The following is an 18783-nucleotide window of genomic DNA, read 5'->3' as shown; positions in this document are numbered from 1 at the left end:
AAATAGAATTAAAACATTACTAAGTCTGGCAAAACAGAACCTGGCCAATTTATATTTTTCTTGAGCCTTGATTTTCTTCTCTCAATTAAAACGGTTCCAACACAATCAAATAATATATGTTTTTTCAAACTGTTTACAAGTGACTACACTTAGCATAATAAAAAGTGAAGTGCGATGCTTCAAGTTTACTTTAGTTCATTATATATTGCAGCCCATGGTTCTTAACTTCTTGGATTTTTAAACTTCTTTGGTATATTTGGAATTGTTAACCAAAAGAGAGATCTGAGGTTATTTTGTTATGGCAGACCCAGTTGACCAAGACAATATCCGTATTTTTTGTTTCCTTATTTTTACTTTTTAAATTTCTGTGGGTTCATAGTAGGTTTATATATTTATGGGGTACATGATTTCAAATTTGTTTAGATTTTATAAGTGTAGATGAAATTGAAATTCAACCAATGTCTCTGGATAGACTAAAGACCTTGGCAGTTGTAAAAATATCTTTCTATTCTAGGGTACTATGTGACAGCATTAATAAAGGGCAGCAATATGACAAAATGATATAGGATAATGGTCCTTGGTGGGGTAATGTTGCCCCCAGTGAGCATTTAGCAATGTCTGGAGACATTTTTGGTTGTTATAAATGGGGCAGCGTTTGATAGTGACAGCTAGAAGATAGAGGCTAGGGATGTTGCTAAGCACCTTGTAATGCACAGGACTACTGCCCAAAATCAAGAACTATCTGGATCAAAATGTCTATAGTGCAGAGGTTGAGAAACCTTGGTTTAGCATAAATAAGTCTGCTGTTAAGCCCAAATTACATAGAATCTCCATAAAATGATGGTGCTGGGAAATATTAACAATTATTTATATATTTTATCATAAAAATATGCACTATATATTCATATATATATCATACATTACTATGTGTATTTTATATGTATTTTTCTACATATTGTACACATAAACAAAATCATAGGGCTTATTTTAAGCTAGTTTTAAGAAGCACAAATGCTACAAACCTAATTAAAAGAAGCAAACCAAAAAAAGTTTGAAAACAATAGAGTCTTGATTAACTGGAGAACAACCCACCAAAAGTGTTAACTAAAGAGATTTCCTTCCCACCAGAATTATATGTCTCTATGTTTAGAAAAAAAGAAGCAAAAGACAAACTAAAACCCAAACAATCTAATATCTATGCTTTATTCAGAAAGTCATTCTTTTGAGCTAAGTTGCATTTTTACAAACAGACTTGATTTTCCCATGAAATAAAATTGATTGAAATAATTTTGGTTTTGTTCTACACCGCATTGTTTTCTTATATCCTTGGGGCTAGTCTCTAATTGCAGCATCTCTTTAATCTCATCCAACTGTAAACTCCCCAAGGCCAAACAAGGGGTGAGGCAGGGATGTTCAAAATGTGGTTTGTGGACCCAAGGCATCAGAATCACCTGGGCAGATGATCATTGTTAAACATGTAGGCTCCTTCGGCTGTAAGGTAGATTTAGAGAATTAGAATCACAAGGAATAGGTCCCAAGCACCTCCATTATAAAGCAGCATCCCCAGATGAGTCTTACTTTTTGCATAATAAAGATTGAGTCTCACTGGTATGGTGGTGAAGACTTGGATTCAAACAGAAGGCAGCTCTTTGGTAAGATTCAGAAACTCTCTGATCATGGGTTTTCTCATTAATAAGAAGGAGAAAAGAACAAGACTTAATGCTCAGTTTGTAGGGATAATATCAGACAACACAAATGAATTTCTTGTGGAAAGCTTATAATCTCCCACAAGACCTGAATAAGTGGACATTTAAGTTATAATTAATATTAATCATCATCACTCTAAATTTGCATCCCCATCTGATGTGGTTAGGATGTTTGTCCCCTCCAAATCTCATGTTGAAATATAATCACTAATGTTGGAGGTGGGGCCTGGTGGGAGGTGTTTGGGTCATCAGGGTGGATCCCTCATGGATGTCTTGGTGCTGTCCTTGCAATAGTGAATTCTTGCTCCGAGTTCATGTGAGATATGGTTGTTTAAAAGAGCATGGCACTTCTTCCCTCTTTCTCTTGCTTCTGCTCTTATCATGTGACAGGCTGGCTCCCTGTTGCCTTCCATCCTGAGTAAAAGTTACCTGAGGCCATTACTAGAAGCTGAGCAGATGACACCACCATGCTTCCTGCAGAACTGTGAGCCAATTAAACCTCTTTTCCTTTCTTTATAAATTACCCAGTCTCAGGTATTTTTATGGTGATACAAGAAGGACCTAGCACAGCATCTTAACTTGGAAGTTTTAGAGACACCAAAAACTCTTAAGAAATGTGTGCTGAATTACACAGCAAGTTTTACAAGGTGATAAGAGGTAGAGAAGGAGGTAGCGCAGGGTGACGGGAATAGGAGTGCTGCATGAGCTACTAGGAAAGCCTTACAGAGAACATGATTTTTGCACCAAACCTTAAGGAGGTGAGGCAATGAGCCAGGCGGGTTTCGGGAGCCCAGCAGCCCAGGCAGAGACTGGTTGACATAGGTATAGCATAGCATGGTGGCTAAAAGCAAGGGGTGGCAAGCTGGGCTGCCTGAGTTTGCGTCCCAGTTTTGCCACTTAGTAGCCAGCCATGTGGCTTTTTAGCAAGCTACTTATACTCCCCATGCCCCACTTTCCTCATCTATGAAACGGGGATGATGATAGGGATTTTGCTGATACAAGCTGACTAGCCCGGGAGCCAAGGACTGCCTACTTATTGTTTTCATAAATCAAGTTTTATTGATTTATGAAAACCACAGCCACACTCATTCATTGTTATTGTCTATGGCAGCCTACAGGCCACAATTGCAGAGTTGAGTTGCTGCAACAGAGACTGCACAGTCCACGAAGCTGCCGTTCCGTAAAGGGCCATTAACCATCTGGCCCTTTATGGAAAAGGTTTGCTGACCCCTGGACTGGACTAAAAGTAAAGGCACATCTATGATTAGGATGTGCCTTTTGCCAAAACCATTTTCCTCCTCTCCTAAGATTTTGTCTCTGAGAAACATCCCAGAGAGCCTGTAAAAAAAATTAAAAAATCACACAACATAACAATGATTTAGCATATTTAAAAACATGCAAATGCTAGCATGAAATAGAAGTGGTTATCTGCAAATGACCTGTTCACCTGGGTTACTGATAAACTAAAGAAGTAGAAATGAACACTGTCAAACCCAGGGCTGGGCTAACACCATCTAAAAAAACAAATGTCACTTACATCTTGTTTCCAGTGGAAAGAACCTTTCCAATGGTTAGCATAGAGGGGACATACTGGAAGTTCTCAAGGGCAAAAACGTCAGAGCAAAAGGTCAATTTCATTTCTGTGTAGTCCCAGTTGAATTGTGGACTTTTCTAATTGGCCATCAATTTAATTCTTAGTTCTAAGCTCTCTTGAGTCTTGGATGGGAGGAAGGTAAGACAGCCTGCACAAATCTCAGGGTTGCAGAAAGTGGAAACACTGGCATGAATTAGAAACTTCTCAATGACAGGGCCAGCAGCTGATGGTTCTACTTGTCTTTCTCTAATTAAATTTAGTTCACTGAAATTAGAACGACCTCCAGAGATAGATTAGACCTTGAAGATGCTGCTCACATTTATAGATGGTCCACTCTCTGCTAGTTACTGTTCTAAGCCTTTTATTTATATTATCTCATTTAATTCTTACAACAACCCAAGGACTATGTTACCATCATTATTCCCATATTTCAGATGAAGAAACTGAGGCACAGAACTTAAGTAACTTGCCAAGAGCACACACCAATTAAGTGGCAGAGTTAGGATTTGAAGCCAGGCTTTAGGTTCTGGAATTTAGACTCATAACCACTATATGTATTTCACAACATTTCATGATAAATCAATTCAAACCTCTAACTTTACAAATGAGCAAAGCAGCTGCAGTGGCATAATGGGATCTGGGACATCAGGGTCATGTTCCCCTCTTTCCACCACCAAGGCCTTTCATTATGAGACATACTCTTATAATAATGAAAGCCAGACAGTGTTTAAAAATTCAGAGGCTTAAAGTTTCCTCTTTTGTAAAAGACAGCACAAGCACATCAGATTTATTCTTAGCCTTATATAATATCCAAACTGTTCCCCCAAACCCATATTTATCACAGCCACAGCAACTAAAATGTTGCACCCATATTCAAGAAGTTAAGAGGGAAAGAAAACCACCCTTTCAGACTTCAAAATAGCCTGTGCCAGAATCTTTTACAGAAATCAGCCCAATTATGCTGTTCTGTTAATCACAACACAATCTTTTCTGCTTGAGTTTGCTCATTTCAAGCTGCCACAACATCATTAATCTAAAAATAAGGTTCTCATAAATCCGTATCAACACAGACAGTTTTTAGCTGTCACACATCTCAGACACTGATCAATCCAGTTTTCTTCCTAAATCACAAGATGGATGTGAAAGAATCACCAAATTTTATTACAATTGTTTTCTGAAAAAGAAGTGTAAGTATAGATATTTATATTGCTTACCCATAAATTATAATCAGCTGCGTCTTTGCTGTCCTCCCTAATCTAACTGAACTAAGCTTGGAGTAGGAAGTTGAGTCTGTTTTTTAAAAATTATTTTTTTGGTAAAAAAATGCATCCTGAAATGGCAGATCATATCGAATGTCTGAGAAATGGCCTAGCTGGCATAGCTGTGACTCCCACGATATCTTTTGTTGCCAGAGACCTCCGCTACTGTGAATCTTGGGACCAAAAATATGCAATCTTTTCATTGGATCATTGAGAAGTTCCTGTCCTTTCAGAATGGAGACAGGCTGTGTCCCTGAGTAAGTGCACAAATGAGTGAGTGCGTTTGTTTGTATGTGTATGCGTGCGTGCGTGTGTGTGTGTGTGTGTGAGTGAGAGAGAGAGAGAGAGAGAGAGAGAGAGAGAGAGAGTTGGGGAGGAGGAAAGAGGGGAGGGAAGGGACAAAAAGAATGAGAGAAATTGAAACTGGATTTCCTGTTTCTTATTTTAATAAGAACATTTTGAAGAAATATACTCAAGTTAGAAAAGGATTCCTCTAAAAAAACCCTCTTTTCCACAGGGATCTACAAATGGTGATTGAATTGTAACTGTGCAAACTGTCCTTATTAGGAATCAACCAAAGAATGTTGGAAGCCACTGGTGAAACCCCTGAGAGCAAGATAAAGCACATAGGATGCATTCTTTGTTTAGGACAAATTCTCAGTTCTTAAATTATGTTTTAAAACTACTGACTCCATTTTTCTAACACTAGCCACACACATTAAAAAGAAAAAGTTTTCATTCTCTTTTACACCGAAGCATAACACATGCTCTGTATTTTATCCTCTTTGTGGGACAGCAGTCCTTGAGAAGTTATTCATTTCCTGAACAGAGGGTGTGGAGGTCAGAGTGAATATGCTCGCATGGCCATGTCTAAGAGGGTTCAGCTTAGTGGGGGTTGGGGGTGGCATCCATGAAGAGCACAGGGAAAAGGGAAGATTAATTCCAATCGTGAATTACCTTGATCTCCATGTATTCCACATGGCACTGAACCAAATACAACTCGAAAAGACATCTTTGTTTCCCAGTCAGTAGGAAGTTCTAGTTCTCTCATGGGTCTCAAGTGAATTCCAACAAAAGAATCATTGTGATTATAATTGACAAACCGGGAAATGATTTCATGGAAGATCTTACTGATTCAAAATTAAGGACTTGGTATGCTTTTACCAGGATTCCGTGAAGCTAATCATGTAAGCCACACATAGCCTCTGCTGCTGCTGCTGCTGCGGAAGGAATTTTAAAGCAGTAAAATATTCCAGGTGGTTTTATTTACTAGAATGATTAAACTTAAACAGAGATTCAGAGTAAAATCTACCTGTTACTGCACATACCTCCACCACCACTACCCCAAAAACTCTGAGGTTGAAAATACACATTATTCCAGTAGACAGTCAATATGGCTCATACTGGATACTCATCAATGGAAGTTACATCCTCATTTAAAGATATCTAATATCTTAATATATCTAATAGCTTAATATATTATTTCACATGAAATTAATATATAATTCATTTTTTATTATTAGGCAAATGAGCCTTTAGTTTATGAATAGATGACAGCAACATGTAGTTCTGACTGAGCACTTACTAAGTGTCAGGCGTTGTTTTAGGCATTTTATGGGTACTGACTTATCTAACCATCAAAATAATTCTTAGCAGTAGGTTACATTATTATCCTCATATTACAGATGAGGAAACAGAAGCTCAGAGGAGTTAAGTAACTTGCCCAAAGATTCACAGCTCATAAGTAATGCGGCTGTCATCCCAACCACTATGAGCTTACAAATTAACTGGAAGACAAAGCCACAGTTCACAGTCAGTACTAATAGGAGCCATGTTATAAGTATCTAATAAGGAAGGGACAGTGATGAAATAAGAATGATTATCTAAGACTAGAGTGGTCTGTTAAATCAATTATTTGATGGAGACATACACTGTCAGGTCAATAAATGTTTCATAGGAAGGTGACTCTTTAAGTGAATAATCTCAAATAATCTCGAGAGACAACATCTTGTGAAATTCCTAGTCTGTTTTAAGAGTGGAAGCAAGGTAGGCCTTGAGAGGAAATGCAGAAATAATGGAGAAGGTGTGTATATTTGGTATTCTTTGGAAAATGCATTCAAATCAGGAAAACAAAACGTAAAAATAAGGAATCCTTTTTAAGATTTAAATAACAACTCTTTAAGTAAAACCAATAAGAGACCAAATAACCACTGAAAGAGCCTTGGAAATAAATATCAGGAAGCAATTAAAAGGTTCAATCTGTGGAAGAGTTTTGCTAATCACAAAAAATGCTGAGAGCACAATAGTCATTTTTTCCCATTTAACCCTCCATAGCTAAGCATACCAAGAAACAATTTACAGCCTCAGAATCTATGCCATTAAGCATTAATTCTACCTTCTTCTTGGCTCTTATTCTGGATTATTTCTGTTTATATCACTGGTGATATTTTGCACATTTAAGGCAAAAATATCATAGAATCACTGTCAAACTTTCTGAGTGAACACATTTTTGATTATAGCACTCTTTTGCCTAAAACCCTTTCATGTATCCTCATTAGCTCCAGGACAAAGTCCAAATTCCTTAGCCTGGTGTTCATTGCCGTGTGCGTTTACTTAGATGGAATAAAATCAAATAGCCACCACATAATAGTGAATAATAACAGTAGAAGTTTACCGAGCATGTATTAGGTGCTAAGCACTTTATGTGTGCCATGTATTCACTGCCTCTAACAATTTCATTTTATAGAGGAAGTGATGGAGGCACAGAAATCGATGGCACACAGAGAGGAAAACACTGACTGCTCATGAAGGCCATAGCCCCCTTTTCGTGGGCATTCAGCTAGTGTACATTTCCCAGCCTCTCTTGCAGTTAATAGTGGTCATACGACTGGAGTCTAGCTAATGGAATGTCAGAGGAAGTGAGAAGCTTCATTTCTAGCCCCAGTCCATACAAACCTGGAGACAGCATCCAGGCAACCCGCATAACCATGTGTGGTAGTCCCAGGAGTGGATCACATTTTTCAGTGTTCTTTGCCTAGTGTAGTCCCCTGCCCTTCAAGTCTGCCTGGCTCTATGATTTACTTTAACCAACTGAATGTGGCAGAAGGGGATGCCAAGCCCATTCTGGGCCTGAGACATAAGAAGGCATGGAAACTTCTGCTTTTGCATTCATAGGACCCTTGAGACCCCATGTCATAGGTGTAGCCACTATGTTGAAGAGACCATGTGGAGAGGTGACATAGCTAGTGTGAAAGGTTTAGTTGCCCCAATGTCTCAACCTAAATCCAGCCCACCCTACCTCCAGCTGAATGAAAGGAAGCAGCAGCCCAGGTTCAGAATCATTGCTTGGAGCACAGCTGTCCCACCAATTGTGGCCAATCTAACAGTATGAATGACAAACAGACTTATGGTGTGAGATTTGGAGATGTATCTGATATAGCAGCTGACCTCACTTTCCTGAACTTCCCATATGAATACAGATAATAAATCTAAGCAGCCTGATCTGGAGCCCTTGGGCTTGAAACTCCTCCTATACTTCCCACTGAATGACATCACGACTCATTTCTTCCCTTCCTACATTCTCACTTGGAAAGAGAGTAGTTGATCAACTGGATGGTAAAGTAAAAATTGCTCTTTATACATTGTTTTGCTGAGCATGTAGAAAGTCTTTAATGTAAGACAAATATATTTCTAATGACATCCTTCAGATTTTCAATAATATATAGCCAATGGTTAGAAATAATCATTTATCTGTCAGAATCATGACTGAATCTAATGGCACAGTGAAATTTCATTTAGATTACATTCATTACTGATAAACCTTCCATTGGTCCTGGTAACCTTTTTTGAGTGTGTAGCATAGAGTTCACATGTAAGGTCTTAATATTTTTTTAAGACTGTATATAAAAATGCAAATTGTGAGGGACATTTTAGTTCATCTGCTGCCTTACAGTGCTCAGTGAAAAATGTGGTACCATCAGTTTAACCATCAGACTCTATATTTGTATTGCTCAGAACTTCCAGGGGCTAGGTGATAAGCCAAAGTAGATTCTCTCATTGCTGCCATTTGCGCTTCCTTAGCTGTAGCTGTCCGTCCTTTTCCCATTCCTAGCACCCTGACCTTCGTCTAATTGCTAGTGTCCTTCTGATGCTACTGTGACCTATTTGCATGGAGAGAATGTTTTGGATCCTTCAGATCTAAACTCTACCATCAAAGCAAATCTAGTAACTGGTAAGCTATTTAAGACCATGAATCTGAAACAGTCAAAACCACAATAAATAACTAAAATTTACTGAGTGCTTATTGTCTCCATGAATACTCGCTATCCTCTAGGAAGCAGGTACTAGAATTATCCCCATTTTGCAGACAAGAAAATTGAAACAAAGGGAGCGTAAAGAGCTTGCCAGAAGTCACACAACTGGGAAGTAAGGAGTTGGCACTCAAACCCAGGCAGTCTGTTTTCAAATGCAATAATTTTAACTCCTAGGCAATATCACAGCATGCCCGCAACGTTTTCTTTATTCACTCCCTTGGAAGACCTATATACAAAGTAAGTATGACACAGGGCATCCAACAGAGACTGGAAGGCCTCTCTGCAACTGGGAGAATTCTGGTAAAAACATGGAGGACAGCTCAGGGCTCAAAGCCCTGTGGAATTGAGACACAGAAATATGCAGAAACAGACACAGGGCACCAGGATGAAACAGGGAAAAGAAAGCCAACAGATGGGGCAATGACCTCCAGGAGTAAGGAGAGGGACAGGTATTTCATTTAAAGAAAAAGGAACAGCCATGTTAGAAAACCTCCTGGATGCCAGATCCTTTACAAGTAGAACTAGCCACTGTCAGTTTTGGGTAGGGGTGTAACACCATGAAAGAGGTGTTTTAGGAAAGATGAATGAGGCCAAATGGTGCAGAACTGATAGGAAGGGGATAAAGAGAGGAAGCAAACATTGAGTCTACAATGTAACTGGTACAGGGAGGCCCCGCGTGTGGAATGAACTGATAAGAAGTGAGTCTAGGCAGCAATAAAACAAGATGACGCTAGGAATTCTTTCTTTATCAGATTCCCTCTCTTTTTCCAATAAATATGGATCCCCAGAAAATTAAGCGCGAGATTATAGCTGGAGAAATACCTTTGAGTACAGAGTGTGAAATTCCATCTCATTTTAGGTGCCCAGGAGGGTTGACCTAAAGAAAAGCATTTTATCTTGATTCTCATGGAGAAATCTGGATATCGCTGGTTCTAGCACACTGCAGAGAATGGTACGTATTTTGTAGCTGCTCTTTCTACTCATGTAGTGAGGAACACTGAGTTACAAGGTTGGATGCTTCAGGTTTCTTGCAATAAGAAGGAAATTCAGATAAAAGGGCACTCATTATAGGTGAGATGTCATGTGAACTCTTTGTAGGGCAGGTTATTTATTCTGTTATGGGTATATTCACTGCTCATTAAACATGGAATGGATTTCAGAGCAAGATTACCTAAAAGATACAGGGATGCTGAAGTACTGTCACCTCAAACTGAAGAACCCAATCCCAAGTCAGATACTCACAAATCAGCAGGATATAAAAGAAGCCTTAAGGATAGATGAATATCATATTTAGGAGTTTGAAAACTGTTAGGTCAAACAAGCTAGGCAAAATAAAAAATGCCAAAGTGAATTCCTTTCCACTTTCTCATTTCAATGCTATATTTGGTGACATTGTGCTTCATCAATTGCTCTTTGGCACTTTGCAAAAGTCTCTTCTCAGTGGGGTTCTTCTCTAATGAGAAAGGAAAACAATTTCCTCAAAATTGCATGAGACTTCATAAACATATTAAGTTAATAAATTAATTTTGGATATCATCAAATATATAGAATCAGTTGCTCCTAATCTGTTGCCTAAAATGTGAGCTGTGGACAATGAGCCTCTCAGTTTTCCTATAAGATAATTTATCTTATTACTCTTTTAATAAGTAATTCAAAATCAGCACGAACTGTTGTACCACTTCATTCTAAGTGGGGCAAAGCAAGTTATGCATTTTTAGTTGCAGTCTGGTAGTTAACTCATCTAAACCTTGTAGAGTAAATGAGCAAGCAAGCTGCTTTAAATAAAAATATATGCGGCTACATTTCTAGGCTGCAGAAAAAGTCTAGCATTAATGATATTTTCAGAATGATCTTCCAAAGCAAAATTACCTCAGATATAAGTGGTGATACATTTTAGAACAAATGTATTCTCTAAGGACCAACAGTTCTCTAAGCTCATTGCACATTAGAATTACTTGTTGTAGTTTTCAAAAATTTTTATGACCATGTCCCTCTCCCCAAGAACAGCACGGTCCAATAGCATTTTCTACAATAATGGACATTTTTGTTAACAGTACTAACTGCTAAGGTGGCCACTAGCCACCCGTGGCTATTGAGCACTTGAGATATGGCCAGAGAAACTGAATATTGAATTGGCGATTGTATTTAATGTTAATTGATTCAAATTTAAATTACCACAGGTGGATAGTGGCTACTGTATTGGACAGCACAGGTATAGATCAAGTTAATTAGACTGTCTAGGGTTGGGGCTCAGGCAATGATATATTTATAAAGCTTTCCCCAAAATTCTAAGGTGCAGTCCAGATTGAGAACCATTGCAATGACCAGGGCTTAATGAAACTATCAGGGAAGACAAATTCCTTGAACTTTTTCCAGGATCCATAACTTTTCTACAAATTCCACTAAGAAGAATTTGTCATGTACCTTTGCTTCCCTCCCTCCTGCCTCCACTCCTCACTTCTTGTACCCTTCCACATACTCATGTGATGACTGAACTCTCCATATGTTCCTTCATTGACTGATTCTGCCAGATTTCTCCCACACCAAGAGCATAATGTGCCCTCATCTCAAAGCTCAGATTCTCTTTTTTCCTTTCTCTTCCACTGGCAGCAGAAAGAAAACTTACCAATGCTACCAATTAAGAAATTAAGTCTCCAAGCACATACATCCGTAATTTAAAATTGTTTTTCACGTGCACAGGCTTGATCCAGAAGTCACTTTCCACAAGCTCTGCCATAGATGTGATGGGGAATATTTTAAACAGTAGCACAGTTAAGCAGCTTTCATCTTAGCTGTTCATTTTGCCACTGTTTCGTTCAAATGGGATGCAGTGTTATAGCACAGTGGTTACAGGGAGGACTCTCCTTCTGGCTGCCTGTGTTTGAATTCAAGTTCAGCATATAACTAGCCATGTGGGTATCCAACCCTTTTAAGCCTCAATTACCTGCTCTGTCAAGTGGAGATAAAATAGTCCTGTAGGGAGGAAAGAGCTATGCATGTAACACTTAAGATAAATGAACGCGTCACATGCGCTCCTAGACCCAGGTTTTGACTGCTTTCCCCCTACACCCCTCCCCACACTTCACCATGTTTTTGGTAAATAAAGCAAATAGCAGGGCCAACTTTTGAAGGAGAAAGTCATGAAATCCCTAAAAGCACATTCCAAGTATTTGATAAATTAACATAGCAATATAAAGACCATTTTGAAAACAGTTACAAAAAAATCAATTATATGGTAATCTGATTTTTTAAAAATATTGAACATTTTTATTTTAATGAGTCTTCATTTTTCTTGACTTCCATGCCACCAGTTAATATTAATAGGATGGACGAGAAAAGGCATGCTATAAACATAGCTACATTTTATTTCATTTGTTAAAAAAAAAAAAAAGCAGGCTCAGAATTCTACAATTCGGTGATATGAACATAAAGAACATGATGTCCAATGTTCAAGTACATAATCGCTTTGCTGACCTTTTGGTAATTTTAACTGTTGTACCCTAACAACATGTTCCCATGTCATTTTCACTCATGGGCATTACTGGTTCGTGCATGTTCACATTTTCTACACTGAGTTTTGCTGCTTCTTTCTTGTTAAGTATCCATTTATGGGTAGATTTTTTTTTTTTAATGTAAGAAACTACAAAATTACAACCCATTAGCAACATAAAAATTTGTAGTCACCACAACTATTAATTAGTGGTGCACAGTCAGGATTATTCATCAGTGACTCACAGCACAGATAAAATAAGCTGAGAGCTATGTCCTGGATCTAAATCCAAAAGATTTAGATATGTGGGGAATGACTAACATCTCTTGTGCATATAATGTGTACCCATTATTATTCCAGTCCCTTATTGTGTACTCATGGTTTTAATCATTAAACAATCTGAAAACGTGAGGTTTATTAATATGCCCATTTTATAGATGAAGAAATCAAAGCACAGGGCAGTCAAGTAACTTGTCCAAGGAAACATATTAAAAGTGGCATGGCTGAAATTCAAACTCAGGGACCTTAGTCCTGAGTTTGTGGTCTTAACCACTATCCTATGCTACTTTTCTGCACCTTTCTCTCCTACTCAAGAAAATTCATCAAAATAACTGTATGGGGTGGTTCTAGGCTCACCTCTAATTCTCTCTCATATAGTTTTCTTATAAAGATTCTAAAGTTTGTAACTTAATTATCATAGGTAATAAATTACTTCTAATACATTGACTGAGGATGCCTTGATCTTGAGGTGGCAACTGTTGACTTAAAGCAGGGTCAGCAAAGGACAGCCCGAGGCCTACTGTAATCAAATTTCATTGGAAAACAACCACACCCACTCATTTACCTATTGTCTGTGGCTGCTTTTCTGATACAACAGCAAAGTTGAGTAGTTGCAACAGAGACAGTATGATCCACAACACCTAAAATGTTTCCTATCTAATTCTTTACAGAAAAAGTTTGCTGACCCCAGATCTGGACCCACTGAAAAGAAATCACCAGACATATGACATAGGGGATGACAATGTTCACAGTTCATGGTGGAGCATTTCACTATTTCAAACAGCAAAGGAACTACATGTTTTTTTCTGTTTCTTTTTTAAATTAATTTTAATTTTAAGTTCCAGGGTACATATGCAGGATGTGCAGGTTTGTTACATAGGTAAACATGTGCCATGGTGGTTTGCTGCACCTATCAACTCATCACCTAGGTATTAAGTCCAGCATGTATTAGCTATTTATCCTGATGCTCTCCCTCCCTCAACTCCACCACCTGACAGGCCCCAGTGTGTGTTGCTCCCCTTCCTGTGTCCAGGAACTACATGTTTTTAAAACTATCATTGTGACATCTCTGTATGTATGAGCAGATGGGTCCACAGAGATCACTCAATATCTTATTTTCTTTTATGCACATAATGAGAAAAAGCTCAGGGAAAAAAAGTGAAATCAATACCATGGATTTTAGTATTTGGTATGAGCTACTTATTAGGAATCAGCATTTCTTCCAAGTATTCTTGAAAGAAAAGATATTCACACTAGAGTGATGCCTATCAAATCCACTATGGCCGGCCTGAGAAACTTGTAATTAAAAACTACAAACATTATACATTCATCTCCATATTAAATAGATTTAACTATCTCTACATCTATTATATTTAATGTATTTAAAGTAATATATGTATCTCTTGACTATTATATATTTATTATATGATGATTTATATATATAACATATTTACATCTTATATAGACAAATATTTATAATAGGTATGTGATAATACACAGTGGGTAAAGGGTATATATGCAAATGCATCTTGCTTTAAGTAAACCAATTATATGAAAATATACACAATAAAATTAGGGGCAATGATTCTGTGGTTCAAATACATCAGTATGGGTTTCCTGCAATGACCCAGGAAAACTGAAGCAAAATCATTTTTAACATTACTTCCTATGTCTCTCCTACTCACACACAGAAAGTCACCAGTTTCTGTGGATCCAACCTCATTAAAAACTGTCCTTTCCTTTAACACTTCCTCTCTGAGGAATGTCCACCAGCACTTCCACACTCTTGTAGGCTCTTTCTCTCTACAAAGCAAAACTCATCTTGTCCCTTCCCTTCTGAAAACCATCACCGAGGCTCCTAGCTTTCCAGATGAAGTTCTCAACTCTGAGGTGAAAACACAAGGTCGCTCAAGATCTGGTCACTGCTTAGCTCTTGGGTTTCACCAAGCCTCACTTACTTCACATCCCTTAATTTCAGCCACATGGAAGAGCCCAAAGGACTTCATGGTGAGGGTGAGGGGTGCTCTCAGCCCAAATGCTTTCCCCATGCCTTCCTACTCACCCTGTAATGCTTATTGAGCATCACCTCCTCTGAGAAGCCCTGTTGTCCCCCTACAGGGACATTACAAATGAACCATCATATTAACAAGAAAAGCATACCATCTAAAACACAAACACGTTTACTATGGACCTATAAGGAACACTGAAACATGACCTAAGGAAATTCACCTTGTGTTTGTAAAAGAAGGCAAATCTGCTTCTTTCAAGGTTCCCAATGACCTAGACACTTGAGATGTCTAGACAATCACTTGTGATGTCTCATTGAGGGAGGAAAGAGGAGGGGTGGGAATGTTTAAATGTCAGCTATTTTTCCAGAAAACTCTAACGTCGCAGATACGTCCCTCCTACGTAACCGTCACACTCATCTCCCCGCTACCCTGCCCCATCTCAGCTATTTTCTTGACTCTTATTTAAACATTGGAGAGCTATTTGATTATCTATATTTGTGCCTTTTCTCCTTGGCTAGACTGTACGTTCTGGAAGAATAGAAACAGCACTAACATTTTGTGCTTTTGTATATTTGCTGGTTGAAAGAAAATTTGAGGGAGAGTAGCAATTCTGTCTATACAGAAAATCATTCTGTCTATTAGCATGGAAACAAGACCAGCAGGGAATATTTATATTTAGGACATTTATTTTAAAGTAGCTAAAATCACTTCCAGTAAAAATGCAAAAAAAAAAAAAAAAATCTTGCCTCCTGATTTTTAGTATTAAGAGATAAACATGTAAAAGGGAAAATTGAAAAGGGAGAAACCAACACGAAGAATGACACCAAATGCAAGTATGAGGTGAAAACAAGCCATCTGCACTTACTGGTTCACATCTGATTTTCTAGTTGCCACTTTTCAGATTTATTTTTCAAAAATGTTTTCTCCTCAATATACAGCTTTTAAAATGATAAATTACACAGTGTTTCACAGACCTGGGTAAATACTTTTGCTCTGATGTATAGAAAATCATGCTTCCTCTGAGCAATGAAACATATTTAAACTTACATTTTCAAAAATAAATTATGGGAAAATAATAGAAGAGCTTGGACATAAAAGTCACATACCATAAAAGTTACCATTTTAAAGTGTCCAATTCTGTGTTTCTATTTAGTATATTCGTAGATATGTATAACCATCATCACTGATTCCAAAACATTTTCATCACCCCAAAAGGAAAGCCCATACCCAGTCACTCCCCATTCCCCTCTCACCCCAGCCCCTGGGAACCACTAATCTACTTTCTGTCTCCATGGTTTTACATGTTTTTGACATTTAATATAAAAGTAGAATCATATAATATGTGGGCTTTTTGTGTCTGGTTTCTTTCACTTAGCATGTTTTTGGAGTTCATCCATGTTGTAGCATGTGTCATTACTTCATTTTTCTGGCAGGATAATATTCACCGTATAGATATACTAAATTTTTCTTGTCCATTCTTCAGTTGATGGGCATTTGGGTTGTTTCCACATTTTGACTGCTATGAATAAAGCTGCTGTGAATATTCGTACACACTTTGTGTGAACATAGGTTTTCACTGATCTTGGGTATATACCTAGAAGTAGAACTGCTGGATCATATGGTAACTATGTAGCCAAAAACAAAAACAGAAAACGTAGACAAATAGCAAGATTCAAACATTTCTTTTAGTGCAAAACCTGTTTTCCACCTCATTCCATTCACATGAGATATCAACAATTACAAGAAAACTCATGCAATGTTTCCACTTCATACAGATCAGCCATCAGAGCTTTTGCCAAGCTGTGATAAGGAACATAATCCTTCAGTTTCTTTCACTTTTTACAGTCTGATGAATACGAGTGGCTTGAAAAATTTAGAGGTTTCTAGTGTTCTTTTTTTTTTTAATGAGCCCTGTAATGGCTATACCACAAAGAGTAACTGAACCAATTTAATCATTTATGTTTATATTTTAACTCTAAAGACGAATTGTTGATATCCAGCGTGGCAATTTTACATGTTAAAGTACAGCTCAGACTCTAGTTCCTTTCAGGGAGATATTCTCGCCTATATCAGAAGAGAAGCTAAAAAGAAAATGCTACACAAAATAATTCAATAGGCTTGCTTTAATTACTCTTGTCCTCTCTGATTTTATTGCTTACTGGGTGAGGAAAAGCCAGAAGAACTTAATACCTCTTACAGAATAGTCATTGCACATTTCATGACTTGCTAGGGTCAAAAGCAGATGAACAAATGCTGAACTTCTCCCTGGCTCTACAGAACACGACCCCACACCCTCCAGGGTTGAGAAATGGAAGAAGCTACTAGGATAGGTAGTATAGAATAATGTCCCTCACCCCTCAGGTTTCCACACCCTGATTTCTGGAACCTGGGAATGTGTTACCTTACATGGCAAAAGGGACTTTGCCCATATGATTAAGTTAATAACCTTGAGAGGGGGACAGAAGTCTAGATTACCCAGGTGAGCCCAATGTAACCACACAGGCCCTTAAAATAGGATAACCCTTTCCAGCAGAATTCAGAGTTTGAGGGAGATGTGACTATAGAGGAATTATCTAAGAGATGTAACATTGCTGGCCTTGAAGATGGAGGAAGGGGAGCATGAGCTAAGGAGTGTGGGTAGTTTTAGAGTCTCCAGAAGAAATGCAGCTCTGTCAACACCTTGATTTTCGTCCAGTGCAACCTGTGTCAGATTTCTAACCTACAGCACTTTAAGATAATAAATGTGTACTGTTTTATGGCACTAAATGTATGGTAATTTGTCACAGCCATGATAACAGACTAATTCAAAAGAAATCAGAGTATTTTTATGCCTGCAAGGGACACATAAATTATTTAATGCAGGATTTGCCAGGCTGTTCCATAATCAAATATATTTGAAAAAGTTGTGCATGGTAGTGTCACCTTAAGTAGTCACAATAAACAATAACTAAGAATAATAGAGAAGTCCTGCAGAGGGGAAATTATAACTCAGAGTACCTCCTAAGTACACTTTATAATCTCACCTCCTTTTATTTTTTATTTTTAAAATTTTCAGAACATCTCTTCATATCGCTCGAATTTCCCAGAATATAGTTGGGACATGCTGAACTAATTCCATCTGCTTAGAACCTGAGGCACAATGGGAAGAAGTGACAAGCCAAGGTGCAGCTTGGCAACACAAAGACATAACCCTGGCCTCATACTCTCCGTCTGGAGTCCCGTCCAGGATGCCACTCTGTCTTGCTGTATCTGCATCACAGATAATGGCAATAACAAAGGGATGCAGCCACAGTGTGTTTCTTAAGGTCCAGACCTAGCTTAATATGATGACTTGTTTTTCTATTGCCAGAATTTATGGGAGTTAGATCTTTGGTGGGAGAAGAGGGTAGCAGGTAAAAATCAACCCAACAAAGCTCCTAACAGACAAATTTTTCTACTCAATAATATCAAAAATAATACAGCTGCTTTAGCATTGAATATATTTTATTATTTAAAATACAAGCATTCAATACACTATTGAAAGTTTACTAACTTCATATTAACAAGAGTAATACAATAAAATATTTCCCCACAGTGATTTATCCTGTTTCTAAAAATGCCTAATTGTGCTGCCAAAGTCTATTTTCCACAAATTCTACTTTCCAAATGTTAACTTGAGAAGGAACAGAGAGAGACAACTAAATGCCATTTTCTTCCTTCATAGCACTTAATGTTTTCTCCACATTTCCATTTCCCACTGCCTGTTCCAAGAGCTATGAGCCCCTTGTCCTTTGATGTTTTTCAGATATGCATTATCCTCATCCTTTTTCCAGGATACACAATGGAACCCTTTTTTCCACCCCTCAATTTTTTATAATAATAATAAAGATTATGACTAATAAACCTAACAACTTTGAACACTTATTTTTTGCCAAAGACTATGCCAAGTGCATCACATTAAGAATCTCATTTAATCTCAACAACAACCAATTAAGGTAAATATTACTATTAATATCTGTATTTTACAGATGAGCCAAATGAGGCAGAGAACTTAGGTACTTTGTCCTAGGTCACATAAAAAGTGGCTGAGCCGGCCGGGCGCGGTGGCTCAAGCCTGTAATCCCAGCACTTTGGGAGGCCGAGACGGGCGGATC

At 38.0% G+C, this 18783-nt stretch overlaps 1 protein-coding gene across 3 annotated transcripts in view; it reads right to left on the bottom strand.

Annotated features, from left to right (window-relative positions):
* Window positions 1–18783, bottom strand: part of ARHGAP6 (Rho GTPase activating protein 6) — a 546871-nt gene that overhangs the window by 130833 nt on the left and 397255 nt on the right. The window contains exon 1 of one of the 3 annotated variants that reach the window (XM_011950885.1): window positions 4515–4853. The exons of the other annotated variants lie outside the window; for them this stretch is intronic. The gene's annotated coding sequence lies outside the window, so the exon portion shown is untranslated. Of the gene's footprint in view, window positions 1–4514; window positions 4854–18783 lie in introns of those variants that run through there. 3 annotated transcript variants of the gene reach the window in all.

The sequence above is a fragment of the Colobus angolensis genome, unplaced genomic scaffold (assembly GCF_000951035.1).
Source record: "Colobus angolensis palliatus isolate OR3802 unplaced genomic scaffold, Cang.pa_1.0 Scaffold310, whole genome shotgun sequence".
In the NCBI taxonomy this organism is placed as follows: Eukaryota; Metazoa; Chordata; class Mammalia; order Primates; family Cercopithecidae; genus Colobus; species Colobus angolensis.
The sequence above is the reverse complement of the archived record's forward strand: the minus strand, read 5'-3'. Positions and strand labels throughout refer to the sequence as shown.